At 36.1% G+C, this 19,237-nt stretch overlaps 1 protein-coding gene across 1 annotated transcript in view; it reads left to right on the top strand.

The window, feature by feature from the left end:
* Window positions 1–19,237, top strand: part of LOC134371605 (NACHT, LRR and PYD domains-containing protein 9-like) — a 42,742-nt gene that overhangs the window by 15,632 nt on the left and 7,873 nt on the right. The window lies entirely within an intron of this gene.

Genomic DNA, 19,237 nt, shown 5'->3' with positions numbered 1-19,237 from the left:
ATATTGATCAGGGATCAAGTGTGGTGTGATTTCTGCACTCTCTTGACTACTTCTTTGCGACTTAGCCAAATCGATTCCCTGGGGGCCGGGCCATGTACCTGTCTCTGCTACTTGCTATTTCTTGAGTCTGCAGGCCAAAATCAATTTCACTTGAAGGATGAGAGAAAACTCATGGAGGGATTATACTGGCACGTTAAAGGGTGTTGGAAGGTTAGCAGTAAGTAGGCAGAAAGAGATCAGATAGGCAGGCAAGGCTGGATTATACAGAGCCTCCTAGCTCTCTGTAAAGAAATCAAATAATCTCCCGAGAGAAATAGGAAGTTATTCGTAAATTATAAACTGATGAGCAGCATATGGCCTCTTTTGGTTTTCCCTAAATTTTACATTCACGAAGAATTTATTTTTTCTAATTTAAGATAATAAAAAGAATACATGAAGTGTACCATTGGGAAAAAATTCAAAATGAGCTATTTCTGTAAAATCTATCTGGACCATCATTTCAATCCACAATAGGCTACTCCCAGATGTAACTGTTGCTTGAATATGGGTTTCCTTGTAAGCCTTGTTTTGTAGGAGTTAGGTACTTGTAGCCCATTTATTATTTCTACAAGGTAACTTAGCATTAATAAAAAAAATTGTTTGGGCTAGGACAAATAATACCTGATAGTAGATACCATTTTCCCCCCACATTTACAATATCTATTCTGCTGGGCTTCATGCTACATTTCTCCTTGGGGATGTTTCCAGAATGTGTATATCTAAAATCAAAATCTTACTATGTAACAAAACAGAGCATAAATTTTACAAATATCCATTATTAAACATTTTTTTCTGTATCAGGCCAAAGAATTCAGCACCACCATTATCATAACAATGTACTTTATTAACCATGGATTACTAGCAGGTTTTCTGTTAATAGATTGCCTCTCATACAGTTGTAAATATAAATAAACCCAGAGTTTTTCTGAAAATAGGACCAAAACCAACCATAATTTCTCTTTCCAAATAAGTATAAATGGATTTAGCTCTTCATATCCACATGTTCCTCAATCAGATACAACCAACTGTGGATAGAAAATATTCAGGAAGAAAAACAACAAAAATAACAATGCAACAATAAAAAAATACAAATTAAAAATGATACAGTATAACAACTATTTACACAGCGTTATTAAGTATTATGATTAATCTAGAGATGATTTAATGTATATGGGAGAATATGCATAGGTTATATACAAATATATAATTTTATATAAGGCACTTGAACATTCATGGATTTTGTACCTGGTGGGGTTTGGGAAACAAATCTCTATAAATACTGAGGGAGAACTGTACAAATTATTTATGTTGCTAAATTTTTGGATTACTCCTGGTAGTAGATAAAAAGTAAACACTATTTGAAATCCATCAGTGCAATTACATCAGTGACAAAATATGCATCTGAGAAGATAGAATATACAACAGTTAATATCACATTGGGACCATAGAACAGAATAGAGAATCCAGAAATCAACCCATACACCTACAACCATCTGTTCTTTGAGAAAGGCACCAAGACAACACACTGAGGAAGAGACTGCCTCTTCAGTGAATGGTGCTTGAAAACTTGGACATTCATATGTAGAAGGATGAAACTAGACCTATACCTCTCACCATTTACCAAAATCAACTCAAAATGGATTAAAGAATTAAATATATGTCCTGAAACAATAAAACTCCTTAAAGAAAACATAGGAGAAACACTTCAGGAAGTAGGATTGGGCATAGACTTTATGAATACAACCCCAAAAGAACAGGCAACAAAAGGAAAAATAGAGGATTATATCAAACTAAAAAGCTTGTGCACAACCAAAGAAACAATTAACAGCGGGAAAAGACAACCAACAGAGTGTGAGAAAATATTTACAAACTATACATCCGACAAAGGATTAATATCCAGAACATACAAAGAACTCAAACAACTTAACAGCAAAAATACAAGTAACCCAATTTAAAAATGGGCAAAGGAGTTGAATAGACTTTTCTCAAAGGAAGATATACAAATGGCCAACAGACACATGAAAAAATGCTCAACATCACTCAACCCTCAGGAAATGCAAATCCAAACCACTTTGAGATATCATCTCATTCCAGTTAGGATGGCTTATATCCAAAAGACTGAGAATGGTAAGTGCTGGTGATGATGTGGAAAAAAAGAACCCTCCTGCACTGTTGGTGGGACTGCAAAATGGTGCAGCCTTTATGGAAAATGGTACGGAGCTTCCTCAAACAATTACAGATAGAACTACCATATGACCCAGCTATCCCACTCCTGGGAATAAACCCAAAGGAATGGAAATCATTATGCTGAAGGTATACCTGTACTCTCATGTCTATTGCAGCACTATTTACAATAGCTAAGAGTTGGAACAAGCCTAAATGCCCATCTTTGGACGAGTGGATATGGAAAATGTGGTATATCTACACAATGGAATTCTACTCTGCTGTAAAAAAAGAATGAAATACTACCATTGCAGCAACATGGATGGACTTAGAGAAAATTATATTAAGTGAAATAAGCCAGGTACAGAAAAAGAAATACTGCATATTCTCACTTATTTGTGGAAGCTTATAAAAATAAATATACAAACAAAGAAATGGGGGAGACACAACAATCACAATAATTCCTTGGACTTGCTAAGTGAACAGATATGATGTTGATGGCAGGGAGAGGGAGGGAGGTAAAGGAGGAATTGGTAAAGGAACATGAAAATCAACTACATTGTATATCGATAAAAAAAAAAAAGTCAAAAAGTATATGTCTTGTATTAGTCTGTTTTGTGTTGCTATAACAGAATACCTGAAATTAGGTGAAAGTTATTGCTTACAGTTTCTGAGGCTGGGAAGTCCAAAGTCCATCTGGTGGTGGCAGTGGTGACCCAGGGGTCTCACATTGCAAGATGGTGGAAGCAGAGAGAGAGAGAGGCAGACTCTCCTCTTTTAAAGCCCTCAGAACCACAACCCTCACCACCATTTTTGATCTATTCACTACTGCATGGTCCTACAATCCAATCATCTCAAGGCCCCACCTTTTCAATTATAATAGGATTTCCCACCCTCTTAACAGTCACAGTGGGGGCTAAGTTTCTCATACATAAAACTTGGGGGACACAATTCAAGTTTCATTGAGTTTGGGGGGGGACATAATTCGATCCACTACATATCCCATTGGGAATAGAAGATTGATTAGTTTTACTGTTGTCCAGCAGGTATTTTGATTTCCTACATTATAAACATCTAGTTCTTAATTTTATATGTTTAGACATTAATTTTATTTTCATCAAATAACGGGTGCACGTAATTAAAAACAAAGGCCATCACGAAGCTCATATTTAAAATGGAAGCACCTTGTGCTAATTCTTCCTACTACTTAATCTTCCTTCTCACAAGTAATAACTTTTAACTGTTTTAACTTTTATCTGGTACTTTCTATATTTTAAAATGTGTTTATTACTGCTTTCTGACTTATCTCTTTGAAGTTTTCTGTTGATTACCTGTTTTGGTAGATGTGATATGGGTTTTTTCCTAGAAATTGACAAAGAAGTTACTTTAACTTTAGATTAAAGTAATATTCATTACTTTTATTATCATTATCATGATTTATTAGAAATGTTCATTGTTAAGCCAATCATTGTATTATATATTTTCTCGAACAACTATTTGTATTTCCTTTAATTATTTGCCCAATTTTCTACTATTAGATTTACATATTTATTGTGATATCTCCCCAAACCTTCCAACGATCCTCATATTTTATAAATATGGTAAAATAATCTTCTGCTTTCATATTTTCTTCTGGAAATAGTGCCAGAGCCCTCCATCTTCAGTAGAATGTGCTCTCTAGACGTGCTTCATAGCTGTTATCTCAGACTTCCCTGGACAATAAATTTCATTGTCAAGGGCATCTTCTTTGTAGAATCCTGTTTCCTAGGTATCCTGCCTCCGTCCTTCTTGATTTACTTACGTTTTTCTGTTCTTGAACTTTACGTATATGGAATTATACAGGATATATGCTTTTCCCCCAGTTTTATTTATATTTATTTTTATGGGGAATGGTGTGTTGTTTCAACACATGCGTATACTGTGCAATGATTCACTTAGGGTAGATAGCATAATTTCGTACTGGTTCGTCCATCCCTTCCCATTCTCCCCCCGAGTAGGCCTCCCCATGATTTTTATCTGGCTTATTTGCTTAACATTCTTTTTATTTATTGATTGATTGATTTTATTATGAATATTCATGAGATACAAAGCTGATTGTCACCCCTCATGGCATGATGTGAGGGCCAGATTCATACTGGCAGCATGTCCATTACCAGAAATTGCTTTTGTACCCCGTGTCCCCCACCCAATTATCCCCACCTCTCTCCCCCACCCCTTTCCCCTCCCACACTCCCCACCAACTCCAGTTTGTAGCCCAAGTAATGTTCTCTCCCTCTGCAAGACCAATGCAATACTGTGGTCTTTCTTTCCTTCCTCTTTTCTCTCTCAGCTCCCATATATGAGTGAGTACACATGGTATTTATTCTTCTCTGCTTTGCTTATTTCACTCAACATAAGCTTCTCCAGGCTCAACCATGTTGTTGAAATGTTCTGTGTATATCTGCCAAGTCCAGTTGGTCTAAGGTGTAGATTAAATCCTGTGTCTCTTTGTTGACTTGTTGCCTGGAAGATCTGTCCCATACTGAGAGAGGGGTGTTCAGGTCGCCCACTATTAATGTATTAAGTCCTATTTCTTTCTTTAGGTCTGAGAGTGTTTGCTTTATATGTCTCGGTGCTCCAGTATTGGGTGCATATATATTTATGATCATTATGTCTTCTAGCTGGATTGATCCTTTTATCATTAAATAGTAGCCTTCTTTGTCTCTTTTTATGTTTTTTGGTTTAAAGTCTATTTTGTCTGATAGAAGAATAGCTACTCCTGCTCGTTTTCGGTTTCCATTTGCATGGTATATCTTTTTCTATCCTTTCACTTTTAGTCTGTGTGTGTCTCTACAGGTGACGTGGGTCTCCTGAAGACAGTATATACTTGGGTCTAGCTTTTTAGTCCAATCAGTCAGTCTGTGTCTTTTGAATGGGGTGTTTAGTCCATTCATATTTAGGGTGGTTATTGACAAGTGTTGCTTAATTCCTGTCATTTAATTGCTTCTTGTTTAGATGGTTTAAATATCTTTTGATCATTATTTCCCCTTTTACTTCTCTTCTTCAATGTTAGCTCGAAATTTAAGGTGAGATGATTTAGCTTCTTTCTCTTTCTTGCTGGCATTTTTGTTTTAACAGTGGGTTTTGCTCTTTGTTGTGTATTTGTGATGGTGGTCACAGTTATTCAGATTCCAGATTAATGACTCCCTTGAGAATTTCTTGCCGGGGTGGTCATGTGGTGATGAACTCACAACTTTTGTTTGTCTGGGAAATACACTATTTCTCCCTCATATCTGAAGGAGAGCCTTGCTGGGTAAAGAATTCTTGGCTGGCAATTTTTTTTCTTTTAGTATTTTGAATATATCACTCCACTTTCTTGCCTGTAGGATTTCATTTGAGAAGTCTGCTATTAGTTTGATGTGGGTTCTCCTATAAGTGACCTGATGCTTTTCTCTTGCTGCTTATTCTCACTTTGTCTTTGAGCTTTGCAAATTTAACTATGTGTCTTGGGGAGTATCTTTTTGGATTGAACCTGTTTGGGGACCTTTGAGTTTCCTGGATCTGAAGGTCTGTATCTCACCCTACATCTGGTAAGATTTCATTTACTGTTTCCTTGAATAGATTTTCAATACCTTATCCTTTCTCCTCCCCTTCAGGAATACTCATGATTCGGATGTTAGAGTCCTTAAGATTGTCTGCTATCTCTCTTAGATTTTCCTCATTATTTTAAATTATTTTTTCCTTTGTTTTTTTGTCTGCCTGAGTTATTTCAAAAAGACCATCTTCAAACTCTGAAATTCTTTCTTCTGCTTGCTCTACTGAGCTATTCAAGCTCTCAGTTGTGTTTTTTATTTCATCAAGTGAATCTTTCATTTCTAGAAGTTCTGCTGCACTCTTTTTAAAGGTATTAATCTCTTTGTAGATTTCCTCCTTCATATTCTGGATATTTTTTCTTGTTTCATTGTGTTCTCTAATTGAGTCTTCCCTTATTTCTTCAAGTTTTTAAAGATCATTGCTTGGAATTCTTTTTCAGACATTTCAATGATTCCCTGTTCTATGGAGTCTGACTTTGGAGTATCATTGTATTCTTTTTGTGGTGTCATTTCTTTTTGTTTATTTGTAGTTCTTATATTTTTTGTTGATTTTTGGTCACTTGGTAGAGGGTTTGCTTCTTCTGTTATACTGAGGTTAGCTGTGGAGTGGCCCTGGATGCGACTGTGGTGGTGAATTGTCTTTGCTTGACGGTAGGTGTGGTGGTGATGTTAAACCACCTTGGGTCCTGTTCCAGAATCTGTGGTCATAGAATGAGCCCCCAGTGACATGCAGTAATGTTGGGCTCACCTAGGCAAATCAGACCTCATGCACTGGTGCTCCCCTCTGGGTCCAAGGGGAGGTGAGGGGGCACTCCTGCCATGGGGTTTTGCTGGGCTCACCTCAGTGGGCTGGGGCGCATGGGCTGGTGCTACCTTATGGGTCCAAGGAGTGTGGAGGGGTCACCTCTGCTATGGGGTACTGCTGGGATCACCTCCACAGGCCAGGGCCTGCTTAACATTTCTAACGTTCATATTGTTTTGTGTAATAGGGGTTTTTTTAGTGCCCCTTTCCTTTTTTTAATTAATTATTTTTTGCTGAATGTACTCCATTGTATAAATGTATCACTGTTGAATTAACCATTTTGCTGCTGAATACTTGGGCTGTTTCCATTGGTTGGCTATTATGAATAAAACTGCTATAATCACACACTTTTTGGAAGATAAACATAAGCATGCATTTCTCTTGAATATGTACTGAGAAGTGGAATTTCTGGGTTATCAGGGAAAAAAGTTTCCTAGTGGCTTTATTAATTTATACTCCTATGAAATGTACAAGTATTCTACTTGTACTCATTCTTGCCAGCACCTGATGTTTATCTTTTAAATTGTAGCCATTCTGGTTAGGGAGCAATATCTGGGAGGATTCAATTTTTATTTCCCTAAGGACTAATAATTCGGACACCTTTCATGTGTTTGACTGTTTCGTCTTCCTATTGTGATGTGCAGGTTTGATGCACTGGTTAAGCTCATTGCTTTATTGGGTTATTTGTCTTTATCTAATAAAACTTAGTGGTTGCTGTTTCTATAGTCTTAAGTGAATTCCATGTCAAATATGTGCATTGCAAATATCTTTTCTCTGTGTGGCTTTCTTTTTCACATTTTTAGTATTGTCTTTCGATGAAGAGAGGTTCTTTACCAAAACTAAATTCATGAATTTTTTTTAATGTTTAATGCCTTGTGTTTCTTTTTAAAAAATTGTTTCCAAGCCCAAGGTTATAATGATAACTTCCCATACGTGCTTCTAAAAATCTTCTTTTACTGTGCAAAATTTGGACTATGAACTACTTTAAATAAATGTTTTTGTGTAGTTTTAAAGTTGAGTTTTTTCCTTACATGAACTTTTTTTTAATAATTTTCTTTTTTAGTTTCTTAAAAATTTTTATTATTTATTATTAACATCATTATTACAATTTTTGATTTTTCTTTATGCCCTTTACCCAACCTATCACTTCCCAAACCCCCTCCCTTTGTCTGCACCATCTCTAGTATCCTTAGGTTTGTTCTCTACTTCAGACAATTCAATGGATTATTATGGTCTTTTCTTTCTTTCTTTCCTTCATTCCTCCCTCCCTCTCTCCCTCCCTCCTTCCCTTCCTTCCTTCCTAGCAGCCAGTTGTAAGTGAGAACATGCAGTATGTCTCTTTATGTGTCTGGCTTATTTCACTTAACATAATTTTCTCCAGATTCATCCATGTTGCTGTGAATGGCAGTATTTCATTCTTTTTTATGGCTGAGTAGTATTCCATTGTATATATATACCACATTTTCCTTATCCAGTCATATGCTGATGGACACTTAGGTTGGTTCCATATTTTGGCTATTGTAAATAGAGCTGTAGTGAACATGGGAGTGCAGGTATCCCTTCAACATGATGATTTCCATTCCTTTGGATATATGCCCACTAGTGGGATTGCTGGATCATATGGTAGCTCTATCTGTAGTTGTTTGAGGAACCTCTGTACTGCTTTCCATAATGGTTGTGCTAATTTACAGTCCCACCAACAGTATAGAAGAGTTCTCCTTTCCCAGTATCCTCACCAGCATTTGTTATTCTTAGTCTTTTTAATAATGACCGTCTAACTGGGGTGAGATCATATCTCAATGTGGTTTTCAATGACATTTCTCAGATGACTAATGATGCTGAACACTTTTTAAGGTACTGTTGGCCATTTGTATGTCTTCTTTTGAAAAATGTCTATTCATCTGTTTTTTTACTGTATAGTTGATTGAGTTCTTTGCATATTCTGGATATTGATCCCTTGTTGGCTGTATAGTTTGCAAATATTTTCTCCTATTCTGTAGGTTGACTTTCCACTCTGTTGATTGTTTCTTTTGCTGTGCAGAAACTCTTCGGTTTGATATAATCCCATTTATTTATTTTTTCTTTTGCTGCTTGTGCTTTTGGGGTCTTATTCATAAAGATTATGCCCAGTCCTACTTCCCGGAGTGTTTCCCCTATGTTTTCCTTTAGTAGTTTTATGGTTTTAGATCTTACAGTTAAGTCTTTAGTCCATTTTGAGTTGATTTTAGAATATGGTGAGATGTACAGGTCCAGTTTCATTCTTCTGCATATGGATGTCCAATTTTCCAAGCACCATTTATTGAAGAGGCAGTCTTTTCCCCAGTGTATGGTCTTGCTGCCTTTGTCAAAGAACAGTTGGCTGTAAGTATGTGGGTTGATTCCCAGGTTTTCCATTATGATCCATTGATCCAAGTGGTCTTGATTATTTCTTTCTATCTACTACTTTTTATGCCAGTACCATGCTGTTTTGATTATAATAGCTTTGTAATATAATTTGAAGTCAGGTACTGCTATGCCTCAGGCTTTATTTTTTTGCTCAGGATTGCTTTGGCTATTTGGGGTTTGGTTGTTCCATATGAATATTAGGATTGATTTTTCTATTTCTTTGAAAATTGTCGTTGGTATTTTGACAGGGATTGCATTGAATCTGTAGATTGCTTTGTATAGAATGGACATTTTCATGATGTTAATTCTTCCCATCCAAGAGCATGGTATGTCTTTCCACCTTTTTGTGTCCTCTTTAATTTCTTTCAATAGTGTTTTGTAGTTCTCATTCTAGAGATCTTTCACCTCCTTGGTTAAACTGATGCCTAGGTATTTTATTTTTTGGTTACTTGTAAGTGGGCTTGCTTTCTTGATTTAATTTCCTGCTAGTTTGTTACTGGAGTATAAAAATGCTACTGATTTTTGCATGCTGATTTTGTATCCTGCAACATTACTGAAATTGTTAATCAGCTCTAAGAGTTTTTTGGTAGAGTCTATAGGTTTTTCTATATAGAAAGTTATGTCATCTGCAAACAAGGATAGTTTGACTTTGTCCTCTCCAATCCAGATGCTCTTTATGTCTTTCTCTTTCCTGATTACTCTAGCTAGTGCTTCCAAACTTTGTCAAATATGAGTAGTGAGAGTGGACATCCTTGTCTTGTTTCTGTTCTTAACAAAATAGCTTTCAGCTTTTCCCCATTCAGGATAATATTGGCAATTGGTTTGTCGTAAGTGACTTTTATTGTATTGAGATAACTTCCTTCTATACATAATTTGCTGAGAGTCTTTATCATGAAGTGATGTTGAATTTTGTCGAATGCCTTTTATGCATCAATTGAGATAATCATATAGTTTTTGTCTTTGGTTTTGCTGATGTGGTGTACCACATTTATTGACTTGCAAAAGTTGAACCAACCTTGCATCTCTGGGATGAATCTCACTAGATCATGGTATATAATATTTTTTGATGTGTTGCTGTATTCTGTTTGCTAATATTTTGTTGACGATTTTTGTATCTATGTTCATCAAGGATATTGGCTTATAGTTTTCTTTTCTTTTTTCCTTTTTTTTTGGTATCTCTATCTGGTTCTAGTATCAGGGTGATGCTGGCCTCATAGAATGAATTTTAAGGTCTAAGAGAGTTTGCTTTACATATCTGGGTGCTCCAGTGTTGAGTACATACATATTTATGATTGTTATGTCTTCTAACTGGATAGATCCCTTTATCATTATATAATGGCCTTCTTTGTCTCTTTTTATGGCTTTTGGTTTGAAGTCTATTTTATCTGATATAAGAATAGCTACCCCTGCTCATTTTTTGTTTCCATTTTTATGGTATATAATTTTCCATCCCTTCACTTTTCTTTTTTTTTTTTTTTTCTTTTTTTGTCGTTTTTCCGTGACCGGCACTCAGCCAGTGAGTGCACCAGTCATTCCTATATAGGATCCGAACCCTCGGCGGGAGCGTCGCCACGCTCCCAGTGCAGCACTCTACCGAGTGCACCACGGGCTCGGCCCCCTTCACTTTTCTTATTTCTTCAGATTTTCAAGATTTATTGTTACCAAGATGGGAATACAGTTGAATAATAGAATAAGTGGTGATTTATCAATAATATTATTAGGATCACTTCAACCAAGGTCCAAAAAATTACATTGAGATTCATATGAGACAGATGTTGCCTGAGATAATTTCTGCCAATGAACACAGATGTGGTCTTAATCCAAAGAGCATCCATAAACAGACTCAAAATTAGATAAATGAAACTGGGGACAATGGGAGGATTATGAATATTTTGGTGTATCATCTTTTTTTTTTGCAGCATACCTAAAAATGGTTATTATTGATAATATACAGAAAGCTCCTATAAATCAGTAAGAAAAGAACAAATAAAACCAAGAAAATTATACTAACAAAAATCAGAGCAAAAGAAATAAAACAATTTTTAAAACTTCCATTAAATCATACTAACAATGTAGAGAAAGAACTTGAAATTAAAACATATTGACATAGTTAACAGAATGACAAAAGCATAAATGGTTGATACTATTATTTTGGTGAAAATGTGGGAAACTATTCTCTTTCTTATACTGGTTTGTGTGTGTGTGCACTTATTTTATTTTTTTATTGGTTATGACTATTCATGAGATACAAAGCTGATTGTCACCTTCACTTTTAGTCTGTATTTGTAGATGAGGTGGGTCTCATGAAGACAGCATATAGTTGGGTCTAGCTTTTTAATCCAATTAGTCAATCTGTGTCTTTTGAACGGAGAGTTTAATCCACTTACATTTAGGAGTGTTATTGATAAGTATTGCTTTACTCCTGTCATTATATTGCTTTTTGTTTAAATGTTTTAAATATCTTTTGTTCCTTTCTTCCCCCTTGATTTTTGATCTTAAATTTTAGGTGTATTTTTGAGGTGACAAATCAATTTAGGTTCTTTCTCCTTCTCCTTTGCATTTTTGTTTTAACAGCGGATTTTGTTCTTTCTTGTAAATCCATGATATTGATTATCATTTTTCAGATTCTGGATGCAGGACACTTTGACTATTTCTTGCAGGGCTGGTTGTGTGGTAATGAACTCCCACAATTTTTGTTTCTCTGGGACATACACTATTTCTACCTCATTTCTGAAGGATAACCATGCTAGGTAGAGAATTCTTTGCTGGAAATTTTTAGCTTTTAGTATTTTGAATATATCATCCCATTTTCTTCTGGCTTATAAGGTTTTTGTTGATAAGTCTGCTGTTAGGGGTTCCCCTATAGTTGTCTTGATGCTTTTTCTTGCTGCTTTTAGAATTTTCTCTTTGTCTTTGAGTTTTGCATGTCTTGGAGAGGATCATTTTGGATTGAATCTGTTTGGGGATCTTTGGGCTTCCTGGATCTGAAGGTCTGCACCCCTGCATATGCCTGGGAAGTTTTCTGTTGTTACTGCCTTGAATAAGTTTTCAATGCCTTTTCCTTTCCCCTCCCTTTATTTATTTATTTATTTATTTTATTACACATACATGTGGGGACAGTGTTGATTTTCAATAATTGTGTATAATGTGTAGCGGTTAGATCAGTATAGTTAGCTTATTCATCATTACAATATGGAGTCATTCATTGTGTCTATTGACCAATTCCATATTAGCCCCCATCCCTCTGCCCCCCTCCCCTCTTCCACCTCTAGTTTTCTAAAGTTCAGTGTATTACTGTGATTGTTGTTTCTTTCTTTCTTTCTCTGTCTCTCTTTATTGTTAATTTGTTTATTTATGGTTTCAGCTCCCAGTTATGAGTGAGAACATGTGGTATTTCTCTTTCTGTCCCTGGGTTGTTTCCCTTAGGATAATTGTCTCCAAGCTCATCCATGTTGCTGCAAATGGTAGAATTTCATTCTTTTTTATACCTGAGTAGTATTCCATTGTGTATATATACCACAATTTCCTTATCCAGTCATCCATCCCTTCTGTATTACCTATGATTTGGATATTTGTGCACTCAAAGATGCTTGCCAACTACTTAGATTTTCATCATTTTTTTTAAATTCCTTTTTCCTTTTTTCCCTCTGCCTGGGTTATTTGAAAAAGACCATCTTCGAGTGCTGAAATTATTTCTTCTGCTTGCTCTATCCAGCTGGTCAAGCTTTCTGTTGTGTTTTTTATCTCATTGAGAGAATCCTTCATTTCTAACAGTTCTGTTACATTATTTTTTAAGTTATTAATCTGTTTGTAAATTTCCATCTTCATATCCTGAATATTTTCTCTTGTTTCATTGTGTTCTCTAATTGATTCTTCTCTTATTTCTTGGAGTTTTCTTAAAATCAGTGCTTGGAATTCCTTTTCAGACATCTCAAGGGTTTCTTGCTCTATGGGGTTGTTACTTGAAAATTACCATGTTCCTTTGGTAGTGTTATATTTTCTTGTTTATTTATAGTTATAGTATTTCTATGCTGATGTTTGGTCATCTGATAGAACACTTGTTTCTTCTATCACTCTTCAGTGAGCTATGAGGGGAAAGACTTCCTCCTCTATTTGTAGGTTTTGCTGCTGACTCTTCTTGTATTAGTGCAGTTGAGTATGTGGTGGGCTGCCTTGGCTCCTGTTCAGTCAGTGGGCAGGCCCCTCTGGTGCTCAGATGTGGGCATGCCAGTGTCTGCATCAGGCCCTGGGGGTGGTGGCACAGGTCCAGCACGTGCTGACCTGGGAACCCACTCCTATGGTCAGCCAGTGGGCCCCTCTGGTGCTCAGTTGTGGGTGGGCTAGCATCTGGGTCAGGTACAGGATGTGGCAGCATGGGTTTGGCACTCGTTCACCTTGGCGCCCACTCCTCCACTTTGGCGCCCACTCCTTCAGTGGGCTGGGGGCCCCCTCCCATGCTTGGGTGTGGGTAGGCCCCCTTATATGAACTTTTTCTTAACTAAATATTAGTAGCTATCTTCATAAACTAGATGACTACTGTGTATGTGTGGTTATAAAAATATCACTCTATTGACTTTATTTTTTAAGATTTTTTCACACATCAGAAAATTGTAGTCTTCCAGTATTATTTTTTTCATTTTACACTTTAAATATGTAATTCTATTATATGCTGGCTTCCATACTTTTTTCTAAATTTAGTTATAAGTATTTTGTTCCATCGAAGGTACTGTGTCTAATGTATCTTATTTTAGGCAACCTTTAAGATTTTTAAAGTTAGAAAAAACTTTTTATGGGTGGTTTTGTATTTCTCTTTATTAATCCTACTTAAAATTTACCCAGCTTTCTACATTTGTGGATTAACGTTTGTGCAGGTTTCCAAGAACCCTTTACTATTATGACTTTAAATATTGCTTCTACTGCATTTTTCTCTTTAATTTCCTTTTGGTCTAAGAGAATAGATTCCTACTATACTTTCAATCAAAACAGGCTTTAAAGGAACAGAAACTTTTAAAAATTATCAGAATTTGAAAATAAACAATCCATAGGTAAAACTTTCATATGTATCAAACTTTGGGAAGGATGGAGAAAAATAACTGGAAGGCAGCAATGTAAGTAGGCTATTTGGACATGGTGTGAGACTGATTTGAATGAATTGTCAGGGGCCTGATTACCTGTCACTTTTAATCTACATAAAGGATCAGACCAGGGTTTATTAATCTTGACACTTGTGATATTGTGACTTATAATAAGAAATACAGTTGATCCTTGAACAAAATGGATTCAAACTACGCAGGTCCACTTATACACTGGTTCTGCATTCAAAGACTTAACTATTTTTCTCTTTTAAATGTATTTCTTAAATTTTTATTTATACATATTTTATGGGGTACAGAGTTGACTGTCAGTATTTATGTACAGTATGTGATGATCAAATCATTATTTTAATGTTCATCATGACAAATCATGATTACATTTTGTGTCCCTTACCCGATTATTCCCTGTCCCTCCACCCTTTCCACCTCTAGTAACTATAGGTCTGTTCTCTCCTTCTGAAAGTTCAACATTTTATTATGGTCTTTCTTTCCTTGTATTGTGTCTCCTGCTTATGAGTGAAGACATGTGGTCTTTCTCTTTCTGTGTCTGGCTTATTTCACTTAACATAATTTTCTCCAAGCTCATCCATGTTGTTGAAAATGACAGAATTTCATTCTTTTGTATGAATGAGTGCTATCCCATTGTGTATATATATCACATTTTCCTTATCTAGTATCCATTGATAGACATTTAGGTTGGTTCCCTATCTTGGCTATTGTAAATAGAGCTGTGATGAACATGGGAGTGTAAGGATCCCTTTGACATGATGACTTCCATTCCTTTGGACATATACCCAGAAGTGGAATTGCTGGATCGTATAGTAGTTCTGTCTGCAGTTGTTTGAGAAAGCTCTGTACTATTTTCCATAATGGCTGTACTAATTTGCAATCCTACCAACAGTGTACAAGAGTTCTCATTTCTCCACATCTTTGCCAGCGTTTGTTATTCTCAGTCTTTTTTACCTCAATATGGTAATAATTGGGGACTTCAACATGCTGCTCTTAGCATTGGACAGATCATCCAGACAAAGAACCAGCAGAGAAATATTGGATTTCTTAGACCAAATGGACTTGACATGTAAACAACACCTTAGACCAAATGGACTTGACATGTAAACAACACCTTAGACCAAATGGACTCGACATGTAAACAACACCTTAGACCAAATGGACTTGACATGTAAACAACACCTTAGACCAAATGGACTTGACATGTAAACAACACCTTAGACCAAATGGACTTGACAGACATATACAGAACATTTCACTCAACAGCAAGAGGATGTACATTCTTCACATCAGGACACAGATCATTCTCCAGGATAGACCACATGGTAGGACACAAATTAAGCCTCAACAAATTTTAAAAGATTGAAATCATTTCAAGTATATTTTCAAACCACAATGGAATAAAATTCGAAATTAACAACAAATTAAACTATGGAAACTGTACACATTCATGGAAATTAACATGATCCTGAAGAACCAGTGAGTCAAGAAAAAATAAAGCAGGAATTCAAAAAATTCCTTGAAATGAATGAAAATACAAGTACAACTTACCAAAACCTATGGGATACTGCAAAAGCAGTACTAAGAGTTTATTGCAATAAGTGCTTTTATCATAAGAATAGAAAGACTTCAAATAAACAACCTAACATTACATCCCAAAGAACTAGAAAAACAAGAACAATCTAATCCCAAACCTAGTAGACAGAAAGAAATAATTAAGATCAGAGCAGAAATAAATACAATAGAGACCAAGAGAATGACACAAAAAATCAATAAAACAAAAAATTAGTTTTTTTGAAGATAAACAAAATAGACAATCCATTGGCCAGACTACCTAAAAAGAAAATAAAAAATAAAGACCCAAATAACAAAACTCAGAAATGAAAAAGGTGACATTACAACTGATACCACAGAAATACAAAGAATCATTAGAGACTATCATGAATAACTATATGCCAACAAACTTGAGAACTTGAAGGAAATGGATAAATTTCTGGATGCAAACTACCAAGACTGAACCAAGAAGAAATATAAAACCTGAACAGACTGATAACAAGCAATGAGATTGAAGCAGTAATCAGCAGTCTCCCAACAAAGAAAAGCCCAGGACCAGATGGCTTCACAGCTGAATTATACCAAAGCTTTAAAGAATTAACACCAATCCTCCTCAAACTATTCCAAAAAATTGACACAGAGGCCATTCTTCCAAATTCATACTACGAGGCCAACATTACCCTGATACCAAAACCAAAGACACAGCAAGAAAAAGAAAGCTACAGGCCCATATCCTTGATGACACAGATGCAAAAAACCTGAACAAGACATTAACAGAATACAACAGCACATGAAAAAGATTATACACCACGATCAAGCAGAATTTATCCCAGGGGTGCAAGGATGGTTCAACATAGGGAAATCAATAAATGTGATACATCACATCAACAAAACCAAGGACAAAAATCATACGATTATCTCAATAGATGCAGAAAAATCATTTGACAAAATTCAGCATCCCTTCATGATAAAAACCCGCAACAAATTAGGTATAGAAGGAAAATATCTCAACACAGTAAAAGCCATATATGACACACCTATTGTCAACATCATCCTGAATGGGGAAAAACTGAAAGCTTTTCCCTTAAGAACAGGAACAAGAGAAGGATGCCTACTCTCACCATTTCTTTTTTTTTTTTTTTTTTAATTTTCTTTTGTCGGTATACATTGTGGCTGATTATTGCTCCCCATCACCAAAACCTCCCTCCCTCCTCCCTACCCCCCCCATCAATGTCCTTTCTGTTTGCTTGTCGTATCAACTTCAAGTAATTATGGTTGTTATATCTTCTTCCCCCCCAGGTTTTATTTTGTGTGTGTGTGTGTGTGTGTGTGTGTGTGTGTGTGTGTGTGAATTTATATATTAATTTTTAGCTCCCACCAATAAGTGAGAACATGTGATATTTCTCTTTCTGTGCCTGACTTGTTTCACTTAATATAATTCTTTCAAGGTCCATCCATGTTGTTGCAAATGACAGTATTTCATTCGTTTTTATAGCTGAGTAGTATTCCATTGTGTAGATGTACCACATTTTCCGTATCCACTCATCTGATGATGGACATTTGGACTGGTTCCAACTCTTGGCTATTGTAAAGAGTGCTGCGATGAACATTGGGGAACAGGTATCCCTTCGACTTGATGATTTCCATTCCTCTGGGTATATTCCCAACAGTGGGATAGCTGGGTCGTATGGTAGATCTATCTGCAATTGTTTGAGGAACCTCCATACCATTTTGCAGTCCCACCAACAATGTATGAGAGTTCCTTTTTCTCCACAACCTTGCCAGCATTTATTGTTCAGGGTCTTTTGGATTTTAGCCATCCTAACTGGGGTTAGATGGTATCTCAGTGTGGTTTCTATTCAACATAATAGTGGAAGTATTTTTCTTAGTTGACCCATGATAATTATATATATTTATGGAACACTATATGGTATTTGGGTACCATATACCCACTGTGTGTAATGATCATATCAGAATGCTTAGTGTACCCATCACCTCAAACATTTGTCATTTCTTTGCATTAGAAACATTCAACATCATTTGGCTAGCTATTCAAAGATACATGAACATCTTTGTTGTTAACTCTAATCTCGCTATATTACTATAGAACCCTAGATCCCATTCTTCTTATCTCTCTACTATTTTGTATCCACTGACCACCTTCTTCCCATCCACAAGCCTTCCCCCTACCAGTTTCTAGTAACCACTATTCTACTCTCTACTTCTATGAGATCAACTTTTTTAGCCTCTACATATGAATGAGAACATGCAGTATTTCTCTCTCTGCACCTGACTTATTTCACTTAACATAATTTTCTCCAATCTTATCCGTGTTGCTACAAATGGCAGAATTTCATCCTTTTTTATGGCTAATATTCCATTGTGTATATGTACCACATTTTCTTTATCCAATCATTCATTGAAGGACATTTAGGTTGGTTCCAACTCGGCTTTCATGAATAATTAAAAAGAGGAAAAAAGAGAAAAATAGAGAATATAATAGTGGTTACCAGAGGCAGGGAAAGCTTGGTAGACCAGTACAAAGTTACAGATTTACAGTTAGCTAAGGAGAAATAAGTTCTGTTGCCTTAGGGTGACAATAGCTAATAATATTGTGTATTTCCAGATAGCCAGAAAAGAGGATCTTGAAAATTATAACCACAAAGAAATGATAAATGTTTAGGTGATGGATATGCTAACTATTCTGATTGTATCATTATACAATATATGCATTTATTGAAAGAACAAACTGTACCCCATAAACATGTACAATGAACAAAATGATTACAATTTTAAAGAAGATTTAACTAACCACAGATTTAAAATATCACGTATTTGTGGGATGCAAAATCCGAGTATATTCAGAGCCAACTTTTTATGGCTGTGGGTTCTACAGGGCCAACTGTGAGACTTGAGCACCCAGTAATTTTGGTATCTACAAGATGTCCTGGAATCAATCTTATGCATATACAGGGGATCAACTATACATATTTTAGTCTTTGGCTCTGGTTCCTGGCACAGAGCTTTTAAGCTCTAGTAATTTACTGAACAATAGCAGTGTTAGAAGAAACTTTTTTCTAATATTTGGTCTTTGACCCTAGTTTCTAACAGAAAGCTCCTAAATCCCTTGGAATCTCCTGGGTGATAGAAGCATTTTTTGTTTTAATGATATGACTGTTGGGCTTTTGGATGGGGACTGGTCACCAGAAGAACGAAGCCATGATTAAAAGCTTGGAACTTTCAGCCCCACCCCCCACTTTCAGGTAGGGGAGAGCAGCTGGAAATGAAGTTAATAATTGATTATACCTATGTGATAAAGCCTTCACAAAAATTCGTAAAGTACGAAGCTCAGAGAGCTTCCAGGTTGGCAGACACATCCGCACAGTGCACCCCAATTCCATGAAGGGACAGAAGCTTTTGCACTTGGTATCCTTCTAGACCTCACCCTATGTATCTCGTCATCTGGCTGTTCATCTGTACCCTTTATAATATAAATAATATTATATTAATGGACTGGTAAATGTGGTTCCCTGAGGTCTGTGATCTGTTCTAGCAGTTAATCAAATCCAAGGAGGGGATTGTGGGAGCCCCCAATTTGTAGACAGTCAGAAGCACAGGTA

The sequence above is a fragment of the Cynocephalus volans genome, chromosome 3 (genome assembly GCF_027409185.1).
Source record: "Cynocephalus volans isolate mCynVol1 chromosome 3, mCynVol1.pri, whole genome shotgun sequence".
Lineage (NCBI taxonomy): Eukaryota > Metazoa > Chordata > Mammalia > Dermoptera > Cynocephalidae > Cynocephalus > Cynocephalus volans.
This window is presented reverse-complemented; position numbering and strand designations above follow the sequence as displayed.